The sequence below is a fragment of the Hyaena hyaena genome, unplaced genomic scaffold, assembly GCF_003009895.1.
Source record: "Hyaena hyaena isolate Hyena2069 unplaced genomic scaffold, ASM300989v1 scaffold_1488, whole genome shotgun sequence".
Lineage (NCBI taxonomy): Eukaryota > Metazoa > Chordata > Mammalia > Carnivora > Hyaenidae > Hyaena > Hyaena hyaena.
In genome coordinates this window covers 61,038-74,399 of record NW_024082118.1, presented here as the reverse complement: position 1 = coordinate 74,399, position 13,362 = coordinate 61,038, and the positions used below count along the sequence as shown (strand labels likewise).

The window sequence follows — 13,362 nt, the reverse complement described above, 5'->3', positions numbered from 1 at the left end:
AAGAAGATGTGGTTTATCTATACCATGGAATACTACATGGCAATGAGAAAGAATGAAATCTGGCCATGTGTAGCAACATGGATGGACCTTGAGGGTGTTATGCTGAGCGAAATAAGTCAGGCAGAGAAGGACAAATATCATATGTTTGCACGTATAGGAAGATTAGGAGGAACTTAACTGAGGAACAAGGCGGAGAAGAAGGGGGGAAATGGTGGGGAAAAGGGGAGAGGCAAACCATGAGAGACTCTTGAATGCTGACAAAAACTGAGGACTGATGGATGTGGCAGGGAGGGGAAGATGGGCATGGAGGAGGGCACTTATGGGGATGAGCACTGGGTGTCATGTGAAAACCAATTTGACAATAAACTATTTGTAAAAAAAAAATAAAAGACTCTAGAGAAAGTTGGGATAGAAGGAACATACTTAAACATCATAAAAGTCATCTATGCGAAGCCTTCAGCTAACATCATCCTCAAAGGGGAAAAACTGAGAGCTTTCCCCCTGAGACCAGGAACACAACGGGGATGTCCACACTCAGCACTGTTGTATAACATAGTGCTGGAAATCCTAGCATCATCCAGCAGACAACAAAAGGAAATCAAAGGCATCAGAATTAGAAAAGAAGAAGTCAAACTCTCACTTTTCGCAGATGACATGATAGTCTACATAGATAACCCGACAGACTCCACCAGAAGCCTACTAGAACTGATCCACGAATTCAGCCAAGTTGCAGGGTACAAAATCAACGTACAGAAATCGGTTGCACTCTTATACACCAACAATGAAGCTACAGAAAGAGAATCAAGAAACTGATCCCATTTATAATTGCACAAAAATCCATAATGTATTTCAGAATAAACCTAACCAAGGATATAAGAGATCTGTATGATGAAAACTATAGAAAACTTATGAAGGAAATTGAAGAAGACACAAAGAAATGGAAAAACATTCCATGCTCATGGATAGGAAGAATAAATATAGTTAAAATGTCATTACTCCCCAAAGCAATCTACGCATTCAGTTCAATCCCAATCAAAATTGCACCAGCATACTTCTCAATACTAGAACAAACTATCCTAAAATTTGTACGGAACCACAAAAGACCCCGAATAGCCAAAGTAATATTGAAGAATAAAACCAAAACGGGAAGTATCACCATCCCAGACTTTAGCTTCTACTACAAAGCTGTCATCATGAAGACAGTATGGTATTGGTACAAAAACAGACACATAGATCAATGGAATAGAATTGAGAACTCAGAAGTGGACCCAAAAATATACAGCCAACTAATCTTTGACAAAGCAGGAAAGAGTATCCAATGGAAAAAAAGACAGCCTCTTTAACAGATGGTGCTGAGAGAACTGGACAGCAACATGCAGAAGAATGAAACTAGATCATTTTCTCACAGCATACACAAAACTAAACTCAAAATGGATAAAGGACCTGAACGTGAGACAGGAAAGCATCAAAACCCTAGAGGAGAAAGCACGAAGCGAACTCCTTGACCTCCACCGCAGCCATTTCTTACTTGACACATCCACAAAAGCAAGGGAATCAAGAGCAAAAATAAACGGTTGGGACCTCATCAAGATTAAAAGCTCTGCAAGGCAAAGGAGACAATCCATATATCTAATAGACAACCGACGTGATGGGAAAAGATAGTTGCAAATGACATATCAGATAAAGAGTTAATATCCAAAATCTATAAGGAACTCAACAAACTCCACACCCGGAAAACAAACAACCCAGGAAAGAAATGGGCAGAAGATATGACTAGACACTTCTCCAAAGAGGACATCCAAATGGCCAACAGACACATGAAACGATGCTCAGCATCCCTCCTCATCAGGGAAATACAAATCAAAACCACACTGAGATACCACCTCACACAAGCCAGAGTGGCTAAAATGATCAAATCGGAGGACTCTAGATGCTGGCGTGGATGTGGAGAAACTGGCAGCCTCCTACACTGTTGGTGGGAATGTGAACTGGTGCAGCCCCTCTGGAAAACTCTGTGGAGGTTCCTCAAAATTTAACAATAGAACTCCCCTGTGACCCAGCAATAGCACTGCTAGGAATTTCCCCAAGAGATTTAGGAGTACTGATGCATAGGAGCACATGTACCCCAATGTTCACAGCAGCACTCTCAACAATAGTTAAAACATGGAAAGAGCCTAAGTGTCCATCAGTGGACGAATGGATCAAGAAGATGTGGTTTCTCTATACGATGGAATACTACATGGCAATGAGAAAGAATGAAATCTGGCCATGTGTAGCAACATGGATGGACCTTGAGGGTGTTATGCTGAGCGAAATAAGTCAGGCACAGAAGGACAAATATCATATGTTTGCAGGTATAGGAGGATTAGGAGGAACTTAATGGAGGACCATGGAGGAGAAGAATGGGGGAACTAGTGGGGGAGAGGGAGAGAGGCAAACCATGAGAGATTCTTTAATGCTGAGAACAAACTGAGGACTAATGGGTGGGAGGTGGTGAGCGGGGAGATGGGCATCAAGAAGTACACTTGTGGGGATGAGCACTGGGTATTATATGGAAACAAACTTGACAACAAACTATATGTAAAAAATGTTTTTCTTAATAAAAAGTGTTGTATTATTAAAAAAATAAGAATTCCTTATATTTGAAATATGCAGAGTCAGATTGCAGCATATAAAGTGAAGAAAATACAGATGATAATATAAAAGCCCAAGGTGAGATCATGAAGGAAAAAGGAGAAGACAGTCTGGAAAACCATGCCAGCACCTTGGCATAGCCTGGATCAGACTCCTCAAGTAGCTCTCCAGAATCCACGTGGAAAGAAGGCCAAGAAGTTATCCCAACTTTCTTTAGTACCATGAGTACCAACTTTAGTGACATTGAACATCTGGAAGATAGTGGTATTCCCACAGAAGCGTTCTCGGCATCATGTTTTCTGTGGTTCCAATAGTAGACAAACTTGTCCCTACAGTGTTTGCTTCTGTTAAAATGGATATTGTTGGAAACATTACGAAAGTGAATCAGAAGTATATAATCAACAAGGAAGGGTTCACCACCCTCCAGAAGATAGTGCTGCACGAAGTGCGGTGGATGTAGCCCAGGTTAGGAACTCAGCTACAGAAGCCCTCTTGAGGCTGAAGAGAGGTCTCAAATTTTTTAAGGGATTTTTGACAGAAGTGAAAAATGGAGAAAAGGATATCCAGACAGCCTTCAGTAATGCATATGATAAAACATTGTGGCAGCACCATGGCTGGGTAGTTAGAGGGGTTTTTGCCTTAGCTCTGAGGGCAGCTCCATCCTATGAAAATTTTGTGGCCGCAATAACCATCAAGGGAGGTGACCACCAGCAAGCAGTATTCAGTGCTAGGAACAGAGGGACCTTGGCCTTTACCTCTCTGCCATGGAAAAGCAGCTGGCAATACTGGACACTTTGTAGGAGGTCCATGGACTGGAGTCGGACGAGGTGGTATGACGTCTGTGGGACCGCGCTGCCTCCTACCTTCAGGGAATAAAGTCTGCTAACATGTTCTGTGGCCCTGCTTAATTTCCAGCAGCAGCTTCAAACCTCTCCAACCCCTTACTTGGTGGGATAGAGAGAAGGAGGCAAAGCTTAGTACTTTTATATATAATTTTTAATGCAAAAATAAATAAATTAACTTAATGCCTTTCATTTAAAAGGCATCCAGATCAGCAAGGAAGAAGTCAATTTCACTATTCACAGAATACATGATACTCTATGTAAAAACCAGAAATTCTCCACCAAAACATTGCTAGTACTAATACAACAATTGAGCAGAGTTGCAGGATACAAAAGCAACATACAGAAATGTATTGCATTTCTATACACCAATAATGAAGCAGCAGAAAGAGAAATCAAGAAGTCGATCCCATTAACAATTACAGCAAAAACCTTAATATACCTAAATAACCTAACCAAAGAAGTTAAAGATCTGTACTCTGAAAACTATAGAACACTTATTTTTTTTTTTAAGTTTATTTATTTTGGAGAGAAACAGAGACAACATGAGCCACGGAGGGCCAGAGAAAGAGAGAGGGAGAGAGAGCTCTGTCTGCACAGAGTCTGATGTGGGGCTCAAACTCACAAAATTGTGAGATCATGACCTGAGCTGAAACCAAGAGTCAGACATTTAACCGACTGAGTTACCCAGGCAACCCTAGAACACTTATGAAAGAAACTGAAGATGACACAGAGAAATGGAAAAACATTGCAGGCTCATGGATTGGAAAATCAAATATTGTTAAAATCTCTGTGCTACCCAAAGCAATCTACACATTTAATGCAATCCTTATCACAATACCACAGCTTTTGTTACAGAGCTACAACAAAAAAATCCTAAAATTTATATGGAACCACGAAAATCCCTGAATAGCCAAAGCAACCCCGAAAAAAAAAAATCTGGAGGCATTACAATTCTAGACTTTGGACTATATTAAAAAGTTGCAGTCATCAAAACAGTATGGTAATGGCACAAATACAAACACATGGATCAATGGAACAGAATAGAAAACCCAGAATTGTACCAAGTATATGGTCAACTAATCTTCGAGAAAGCAGGAAAGAATATACAATTGTAAAAAGATGGTCTCTTCAACAAATGGTGTTCGTAAAACTGTACAGCAACATGCAGAAGAATGAAACTAGACCACTTTTTTACACCATCCACAAAAATAAATTCCAAATGAATGGAAAATCTAAATGTGATACAGGAAACCATCAAAATCCTGAAGGGGAAGACAGGCAGCAATCTCTTTGACACTGGCCATAGCAACTTCTTACTAGCTAGACAGATCTATGGAGGCAAGGGAATCAAAAGCAAAAGTAAACTATTGGGACTTTATCAAACTAAAAAGCTTCCGAACAATGAAGGAATCAATCAACAAAACTGAAAGGCAGCCTACGGAATAGGCAAAGATATGTCTGCAAATGACATAGCTGATAAAGGGTTAGTATCCAAAATATATAAAGAACTTATCAAATTCAACACCTAAAAAACAAATAATCCAGTTAAGAAATAGGTAGATGTCATGAATAGGCATTTTCCCCAAGAAGACATCAGATGGCCAATAGACTCATGAAAAGGTCTCTTCATCAGGAAAATTGAAATCAAAACCACAATGAGATACCATCTCAAACCTGTCAGAATAGCTAAAATTAACACACAGGAAACAACAGATATTGGCAAGGGTGCAGATAAAGGGGAACCCTCTTACACTGTTAGTGGGATTACAAACTGGTGCAGCCACTCTGAAAAACAGTAGGGACATTTCTCAAAAAGGTAAAAACAGAACTACCCTACAACTTAGCAATTGCAAGACTAGATATTTATTGAAAGGATACAAAAATACTGATTCAAAGGGGCACATGTGCATATATCTACTTTTGATTTAACATTAAACAGATTATGTTGCTTTCTATTAAATATATGCCAAGAAGAATAGTTATATTCCACTATTGCTGATATCTTCTCTCATTTTTCAAGTTTCATCTCTCCATGAAAGCATAGAAATAAAACAAATATATTCTTTACTAAGAAATAATTTATTATCCAGAGCCTGTCCCCTCACCACTTTTTCTGTTTGATGATTTCCAGGTCATATTTTTTGAAAATTTTTATTCTAATGTTTTTTAATGTTTTATTTATTTCTGAGAGAGAGAGAGAAAGAGAGAGAGAGCGAGCATGAACAGGGGAGGGTCAGAGAGAGAAGGAGATACAGAATCTGAAGAGAGGCTCCAGGCTCTGAGCTAGCTGTCAGCACAGAGCCCGACGCAGGGCTTGATCCGGTGAACCGTGAGATCATGACCTGAGCTGAAGTCGGACGTTTAACCAACTGAGCCACCCAGGCATCCCGAGAATTTTTATTCTAAGATTATCATTTATTCCACCCTGGAAATTTCAGACATTCAGTTAAAACACAATATGATAATATGATATATGATATATAATATATGATACCTGTCTCATTTACAGGATTTAAATAATAACCACCGTATCAAGTCATTGTTCATCCAGCTATATGAAAAATTGTCTGTAACCTTTAGGAACATGTGTTACTTTTTAGTTTGATCTTTCAAAATATCACAACCTGTGCCTTAGTGACCATATAAACTTACAAATACCATATTTCATTGCTTGGAGAAAGCATATGTATTTTTGTATTTTAAAATTTCTTAAATCAGGATGTTATTGTTTATCCGCATGGGTAGAAAGCATTCGACTAGCTTAACTGGTAGCTTTTCTTTTTCCCCCACAGTGATATTATATAATAGAACACTTCAATGGCTTCTTCTTAAATTCAATGAAATATGGTTTATATCTTGGCTTTTGGCCAAAGTATTTTTATTTTGGCAGATACCAGGCAAGATAAACATGGTCATGAAACATTTAGAGAGTATAAGTTTTTTAATTCATCAGGCTCATATATAGCTCAATAATTTGAAATACTGACACATTACATATCATTTTTCCTTTTTTATCAAAAGAATATCCTTAAAACATGCTGCTAAGGATGGGTAACATGGTAGTATAATCACAAACATTTATGAAATTATCTACTAATAAGAAACAATGTTGATGTCAAGATATTCTAGAGAATTGCTGGCTAGTTGAAAGAATCTGACAGTCTTACTAGAGTCTTTCCTACATCAAATATTTTTATTCTTTTTTTATCCAATATTTTAAAATTACATTCTGCTCTGTAGGGAAAAACTACTTGACCCCTTGATATAATCAATAGTCTCCAATATAAGTCTTTCATATAGAAATAAACTGGTGTTTAAATTGTACAAGTGACTTTTAAAACTAAACCTTTTTAGAACTGACACACTAAATTTGTTCATGTAGTATGCAAGGATTCTCATGGTGTTTGCTATTTAATAGTCTCAACTGAATACATAATTTAATGGGATATAAAGTATAATCAAATATACGTATTATCATACTCTTTTGTTTTTTTTTAATATTTTTATTTATTTCTAGGAGAGAGAGAGAGAGACAGCGTGAGTAGGGGAGAGTCAGAGAGAGAGGGAGTCACAGACTGAAACAGGCTCCAGGCTCTGAGCCAGCAGTCAGCACAGAGCCCGACGCGGGGCTCGAACCCATGAGCCGCGAGATCATGACCTAAGCGAAAGTCAGACGCTCAACCGACTACGCCACCCAGGCGCCCCAATATTATCATACTCTTATAAGACTATGATGAAAAAGATATGCAGAGACTACTTTAAAAAGGGGTACACAGTGTCCTTATACAGAAAGTGAAAGGATAAGACTTTTCAAAAATTGATATGACATATTAGAACATTTTAAAATCTATCAGAAATAGTTTTTATATATTTTTTACTATAGTTGACAGTGTTATATTAGTTTCAGTTGTACAGTACAGTGATTCAACATCTGTATATGTTATGCTGTATTCACAACAAGTGTAGCACCATTTGTTACCATAAATATCATTGATGTTGTACCTTTGATTCCCAGGAATTATTCATTCCATATCTGTAAGCCTATATCTCCACTGCCCTTCACCAATTTTGCCCATGCTCCCACCCACCTTCCTTCTGTCAAACATTCAGTTTCTTCTCTGTCTTTATAGGTTTTATTTTGGTTTTTGATTGTTTATTCATTTGTTTTTCTAGATTTTACATACGATAGAAATCATATGACATTTGTCTTTCTCAGTCTGACCTATTTTTCTCAGCACAATACCCTCTAGGTTCATCCATGTTGTCACAAATGGGAATATTTCATTCTTTTTTATGGCTTTATAATATTCCATTGTAAAAATGAGCAGAGGACCTGAATAGACATTTTTTCAAAGAAGATATACAGATGGCCAACAGATACACGAAAAAAATGTTCAAAATTAATAATCATCAAAGAAATGCAAACAAAACTACAGTGAGATATAACCTCAACCTGTCAAAACGGATAAAAGACAAGGAATAACAAGTGTTGGTGAGGGTATAGAGGAAAAGGAACTTTCCTGCACTGTTGGTGGGAATATAAATTGGTACAGCCAATTTCTAAAAATAGAAATACCATATGATTCAATAATCCCACTAGTTGGTATTTACCAAAAGAAAATGAAAACATTATTTACAGTAGCTAAGATATGGAAGCAACCTAAGTGTCCACTGATAGATGAATGACTAAAGAAATGGTATATACAATGGGATATTATACAGCAACAAAAAGGATGAGATTTAGCCATTTGCAAGAACATGGATGGACCTAGAGGATATTATGCTAAGTGAAATAGGTTGGACTGAGAAAGAAATAATTTTTAAGCCTGTCAAATAAAAATTTAGGGGTGCCTGGGTGGCTCAGTCAGTTAGGTGTCCAGCTCTTTATTTCAGTTCAGGTCAACATCTCACGGTTTGTAAGTCTGAGCCCCCACATCAAGGGCTCTGTCCGTGCAGAGCCTCTTTGAGATTGTCTCTCTCCTGTCTCTCTGCCCCTCCTGCACTCTCTCTCTCAAAATACGTAAATAAAGTTTAAGAAAATAAAAATATGGAAAATTAAACTCATTAGACACAATTAGACATATGATATTGATTGAATTATTCAATTAATAGAAGGTCCTCAATCAATATTTGTTGAATAGGTAGATGGATTTTGATCACAGCCCTGAAATAATGAAAAATGCCAATTCTACTTCATCTTTGTTAATAAGTTCCAGACTTACCCTTTGAATTTATTATTGAGTTTTGGTTTGACTTAGCTATTATATAAACTACATTTCTAGGTGCAAAGACAGCTGTCTAGAATGTTGTGTCTGGCCTTCATCACTCTTTGATTCATTTTAAGCTTCAGTGGATATAGCAATTCTCTCAGTCCTTTGAGCTTATAAAATTTTGTGAATTTATTTCCTACAACCTCCATCTCTAATTTTCAATTCTGTAAGGCAGAATATCCTCAGTTTAGGCAGAATATCTTTGAGTTTTCCCAGGAATAATAAGACACATTATCCTCAAGATAGAGCAAGAAAGCAATCACTTGAGACAATGATTCAAATACAGGATTAAGAAGGGCCCACAGAGTAGAGAACATATCAGTCATAATGACTTTTGAACTGGAATGGCAAAAAACTACAATTCACTGTAGACCATGTATCTGACAGAAACACACTCTTTAACTCTTTTTTTTTGTTTGTTTTTGTTAACTAAAAAGAAAGGCAATATAGGACAGTGCTATCTATACTCACCTTTTTATAAATATTAGCAACCGCTTTTAATATGATGTCCTGGTGGTCAGTCCGTATTATGCCAAGTTCATTAAGTTTTTGCTGAGTAATGTTAAGTAGCTTCTCCCCATTGATTTTTCCTCTTTCAAAGTTTTCTCCATATATCAGAAAACTATAATTCAATTCTGAAAAAAAGACAAAAGAGGTAGAAGAAATGTCAAGGATAATAGACACCACACCTCCTTGTAAAACAGCTATATAATTAAACCAGTATAGAATTCCTTTTGGCTATTTTATTACTATCAATGAGACATTTGCCGTTTTTTTTTTTTTTTTTATTTCTATGAGAGAGAGAGAGAGACAGCGTGAGCAGGGGAGGGTCAGAGAGAGAGGGAGTCACAGACTGAAACAGGCTCCAGGCTCTGAGCTAGCAGTCAGCACAGAGCCCGACGCGGGGCTCGAACCCAGGAATCGCGAGATCATGAGCTAAGCGAAAGTCGGACGCTTAACAGACTAAGCCACCCAGGCGCTCTGAGACATTTGCAGTTTTTATTCCAACACTCCATCTTAAATTCAGCGTCTTTAGTTAGAAAGGCTTAGGAAGGACAGATTTTTGTAGGCCCTCACAGAAATGCTTAAGTAGAAAATTTAACTAATAAAAGATACCCTGTTAAATATACACTTACAGCCAAAGATTATAACTGAAAGCATATTTATAATCTGTTATAATAATATTTAAGATGGACTTCATTGAACTGAGATAAAATGTGCTTTTTGATTTGTGATTGCTTTCACATTTGGAATTTGATCAATTAAGAATATATACAGTTAATATATATGAACTATGTGGGGAAGGTACAATCTCTCAGGTAAACTGCTTCATAATTATAATTAAAATGGAAAAGCCCAAAATTATTCAGATATATATTTTAGTAACCCCCTTCTGCCTTTTTATTTTTATTTCTTTGTTTTTCATTTATTTTTGAGACAGAGAGACAGCACAAGAAGAAGAGGGTCAGAGAGAGAGGGAGACACAGAATCCGAAGACAGGCTCCAGGCTCTGAGCTAGCTGTCAGCACAGAGCCCGATGCGGGGCTCGAACCCACGAACCATAAGGTCATGACCTGAGCCAAAGTCGGACGCTCAACCGACTGAGCCACCCAGGTGCCCCATAGCTCTATTTAGTAAGAAGGGCACTTGTGGGGAAGAGCACGGGGTGTTATGTGGAAACTAATTTGACAATAAACTATTTGTAAAAAAAAAAAATGATAACAAATATCCAAAAAAGCAAATAATAAATAACAAAAAGATTTAAAAATATCAACTTAGAATTATACATCCTATGAAAATATACTTCAAAGTAAGGGAGGAAATAAAGACATTTTCAAACAAAAAAAAAAGAAAGAAGTATAAAGGATCCATAAGTAACACAATATATTAAAAGATGAAGAAAAATTAACATAATGATATAAAAGAAAGCTGAGTTTATATAAATAACTAAAGGCATCAGAAGACTAAATAAATTATGGGGGTGCCTGGATGGCTCAGTCAGTTAAGCATCCAACCCTTGATTTTGGCTCAAGTCATGATCTCAATATCCATGATCTAGAGCCCAGAGTTGGGCTCGGCACTGTCTGCTTGGGATTCTCTCTCTCTGTCTCTCTCTCTCTGCTTCCCACTCAAAATAAATAAATAAACTTTAAAAAAGAAGACTAAATTATGAAATTATCATTCTTCTTTGGTTACACATAGTAAAAGTAGGAGTACAGTGGAAATGGTCATAAATTAACTTATAATTTATTTGAAATTTGATGTTGATCTTCCCTATGAAAGTGAATGTGGCTAATATCCTTGGAACTAATGATATAAGCTGATTAATACAGATCTTAATTACTTTGATTTTTAAAAAATAACTCAGAAGAGTGTTTACCTTTAAAATATATTTAGATAATTTGCTAAAGAATTAGATAATATAAATAATACTCATAAGGAATATTTAAACTGCTTTTAAAACTTGTCAAGTATAGGAGCACCTGAGTGGCTCAGTCAGTTAAACTTCTGACTCCTGTTTTTGGCTCAGGTCATGATTTCATGGTTTCTGAGTTCGACCTCCATGTGGGTTGTGCTGACCAATGGAGCCTGCTTGGGATTCCTTCTCTCTCCTTCTCTTTCTATCCCTCCCCCACTCATGCTCACTCTCTCTCTTGGTTTCTCTCAAAATAAATAAATATACAAAAAAAACTTGTCAAATACAGGCAGGCAATTCACTGTACTCATATGCTAATTAAACAATATTTACATTCTTACCTATTTATTAAAACAAGGCTGTCACTGACCTCCTCTAATAAATTTACTTTGTTAGTTTCATTCTATTTATATAATTTATCTTTTATTAGAGTATATCTGACACACAATGTTACATTAGTTTCAGATGTACAACTTAGTAATTTGACAAGTTTATACATTATGTTATGTTCACAAGTATAGGTACCATGTATGCCATTACATCACTATTACAGTATCACTGATTGTATTCCTCATGCTGTTTCTCATTACCATAATTTAATCATTCTATAACTAGAGACAGGTAGCTCACTCTCCTCTACACCCATTTTTTCCAACCCCCCACATCCTTCCCCTCTGGCAACCATCAGTTTCTTTTTTCTTAGTATTTATAGCTCTGATTGTGCTTTTTGTTTATTTTTTTAGATTCCATGAGTGGAATCATGTGGTATTTGTCTTTACAGGTCAGATTTCTTTTTAGTTAGCATAAGTAGTTCATTGATGTTGTCTTAAACAGCACTACCTGATATTTTTTAAGGCTGTTTAATATTCCACATTTAATTGTATGACACATTTTCCTCATCCATTCACCTTATAATGTACCACACATATATAATACATAATAATATACCACACTATATATATACTACATTTTCCTTATCCATTCATCTACTGATGGACACTTAGGTTGCTTTCATTCTTGGCTATTGTAACTAATGCTGCAATAAACATAGGGGTGCATGTATCATTTTAGTTAATGTTTTAATTTTCCTTGGGTAAAAAGTCAATAGTGGAATTATTCGTTCATATAGCATATCTATTTTCAGTCTTTTGAGTAACCTCCATACTGTGGAAACACAGTGGCTGTACCAATCTACATTCCCACCGACAGTGCATGAGAGTTCCTTTTTCACCACATCCTCACCAAAACTTGCTGTTTTTTGTATTCTTGATTTTAGCCATTTTGACTGGTGTGTGGTGATATCTCAAAATGGTTTTGATTTGCATTTCCAAGATTGGTGGTGTTGAGCATATTTTCATGTGAATGTTGGCCATCTATATGTATTCTTTTGTAAAATGTCTATTCAGGTCCTCTGCCTATTATTTATTTAAAATTTTTTCTGCCAATTTTTAATAAGATATTTTTTGGTTACTGTTAGTTTCATTCTTTTTACAACCTGTCCTTTAAAGGCATAAAACTATATTTCTTTTACTTTAAATTTTTATAATTCTCTATTGCCTATTTAGGCTGGTTTTACCCTTGATTATACATAAATTTGTAAAGTTTCTCATTGCATTTAATTTTTTTAAAGTAAAGCCACCTGGAATAACCCAAAATCTTCTTTTTTTTTTTTCTAGTGAAAATTTACTTTTCTTTCTTTCTTTCTTTCTTTTTTTTACAAATAGTTTATTGTCATATTAGTTTCCTCATAACACTCAGTGCTCATCCCCACAAGTGACCTCCTCCATACCCCTCCCCCCCCACATCCATCAGTCCTCAGTTTTTGTCAGCATTCAAGAGTCTCACATGGTTTGCCTCTCTCCCTTTCCCCCACCATTTCCCCCCTTCTTCTCCCCCTTGTTCCTCTGTCAAGTTCCTCCCAATACTCCTATACGTGCAAACATATGATATTTGTCCTTCTCTGCCTGACTTATTTCGCTCAGCATAACACCCTCAAGGTCCATCCATGTTGCTACACATGGCCAGATTTCATTGATTCTCATTGCCAAGTACTATTCCATGGTATAGATAAACCACATCTTCTTGATCCATTCATCTGTTGATGGACACTTAGGCTCTTTCCATGTTTTAGCTATTGTGGAGAGTGCTGCTATGAACATTGGGGTACATGTGCTCCTAGGCATCAGCATTTCTGTAT

At 36.6% G+C, this 13,362-nt stretch overlaps 1 pseudogene; it reads left to right on the top strand.

Moving 5' to 3' along the window:
* Window positions 1–3,470, top strand: part of LOC120225711 — a 20,974-nt pseudogene extending 17,504 nt beyond the window's left edge.
* Window positions 3,471–13,362: the final 9,892 nt, after the last annotated feature.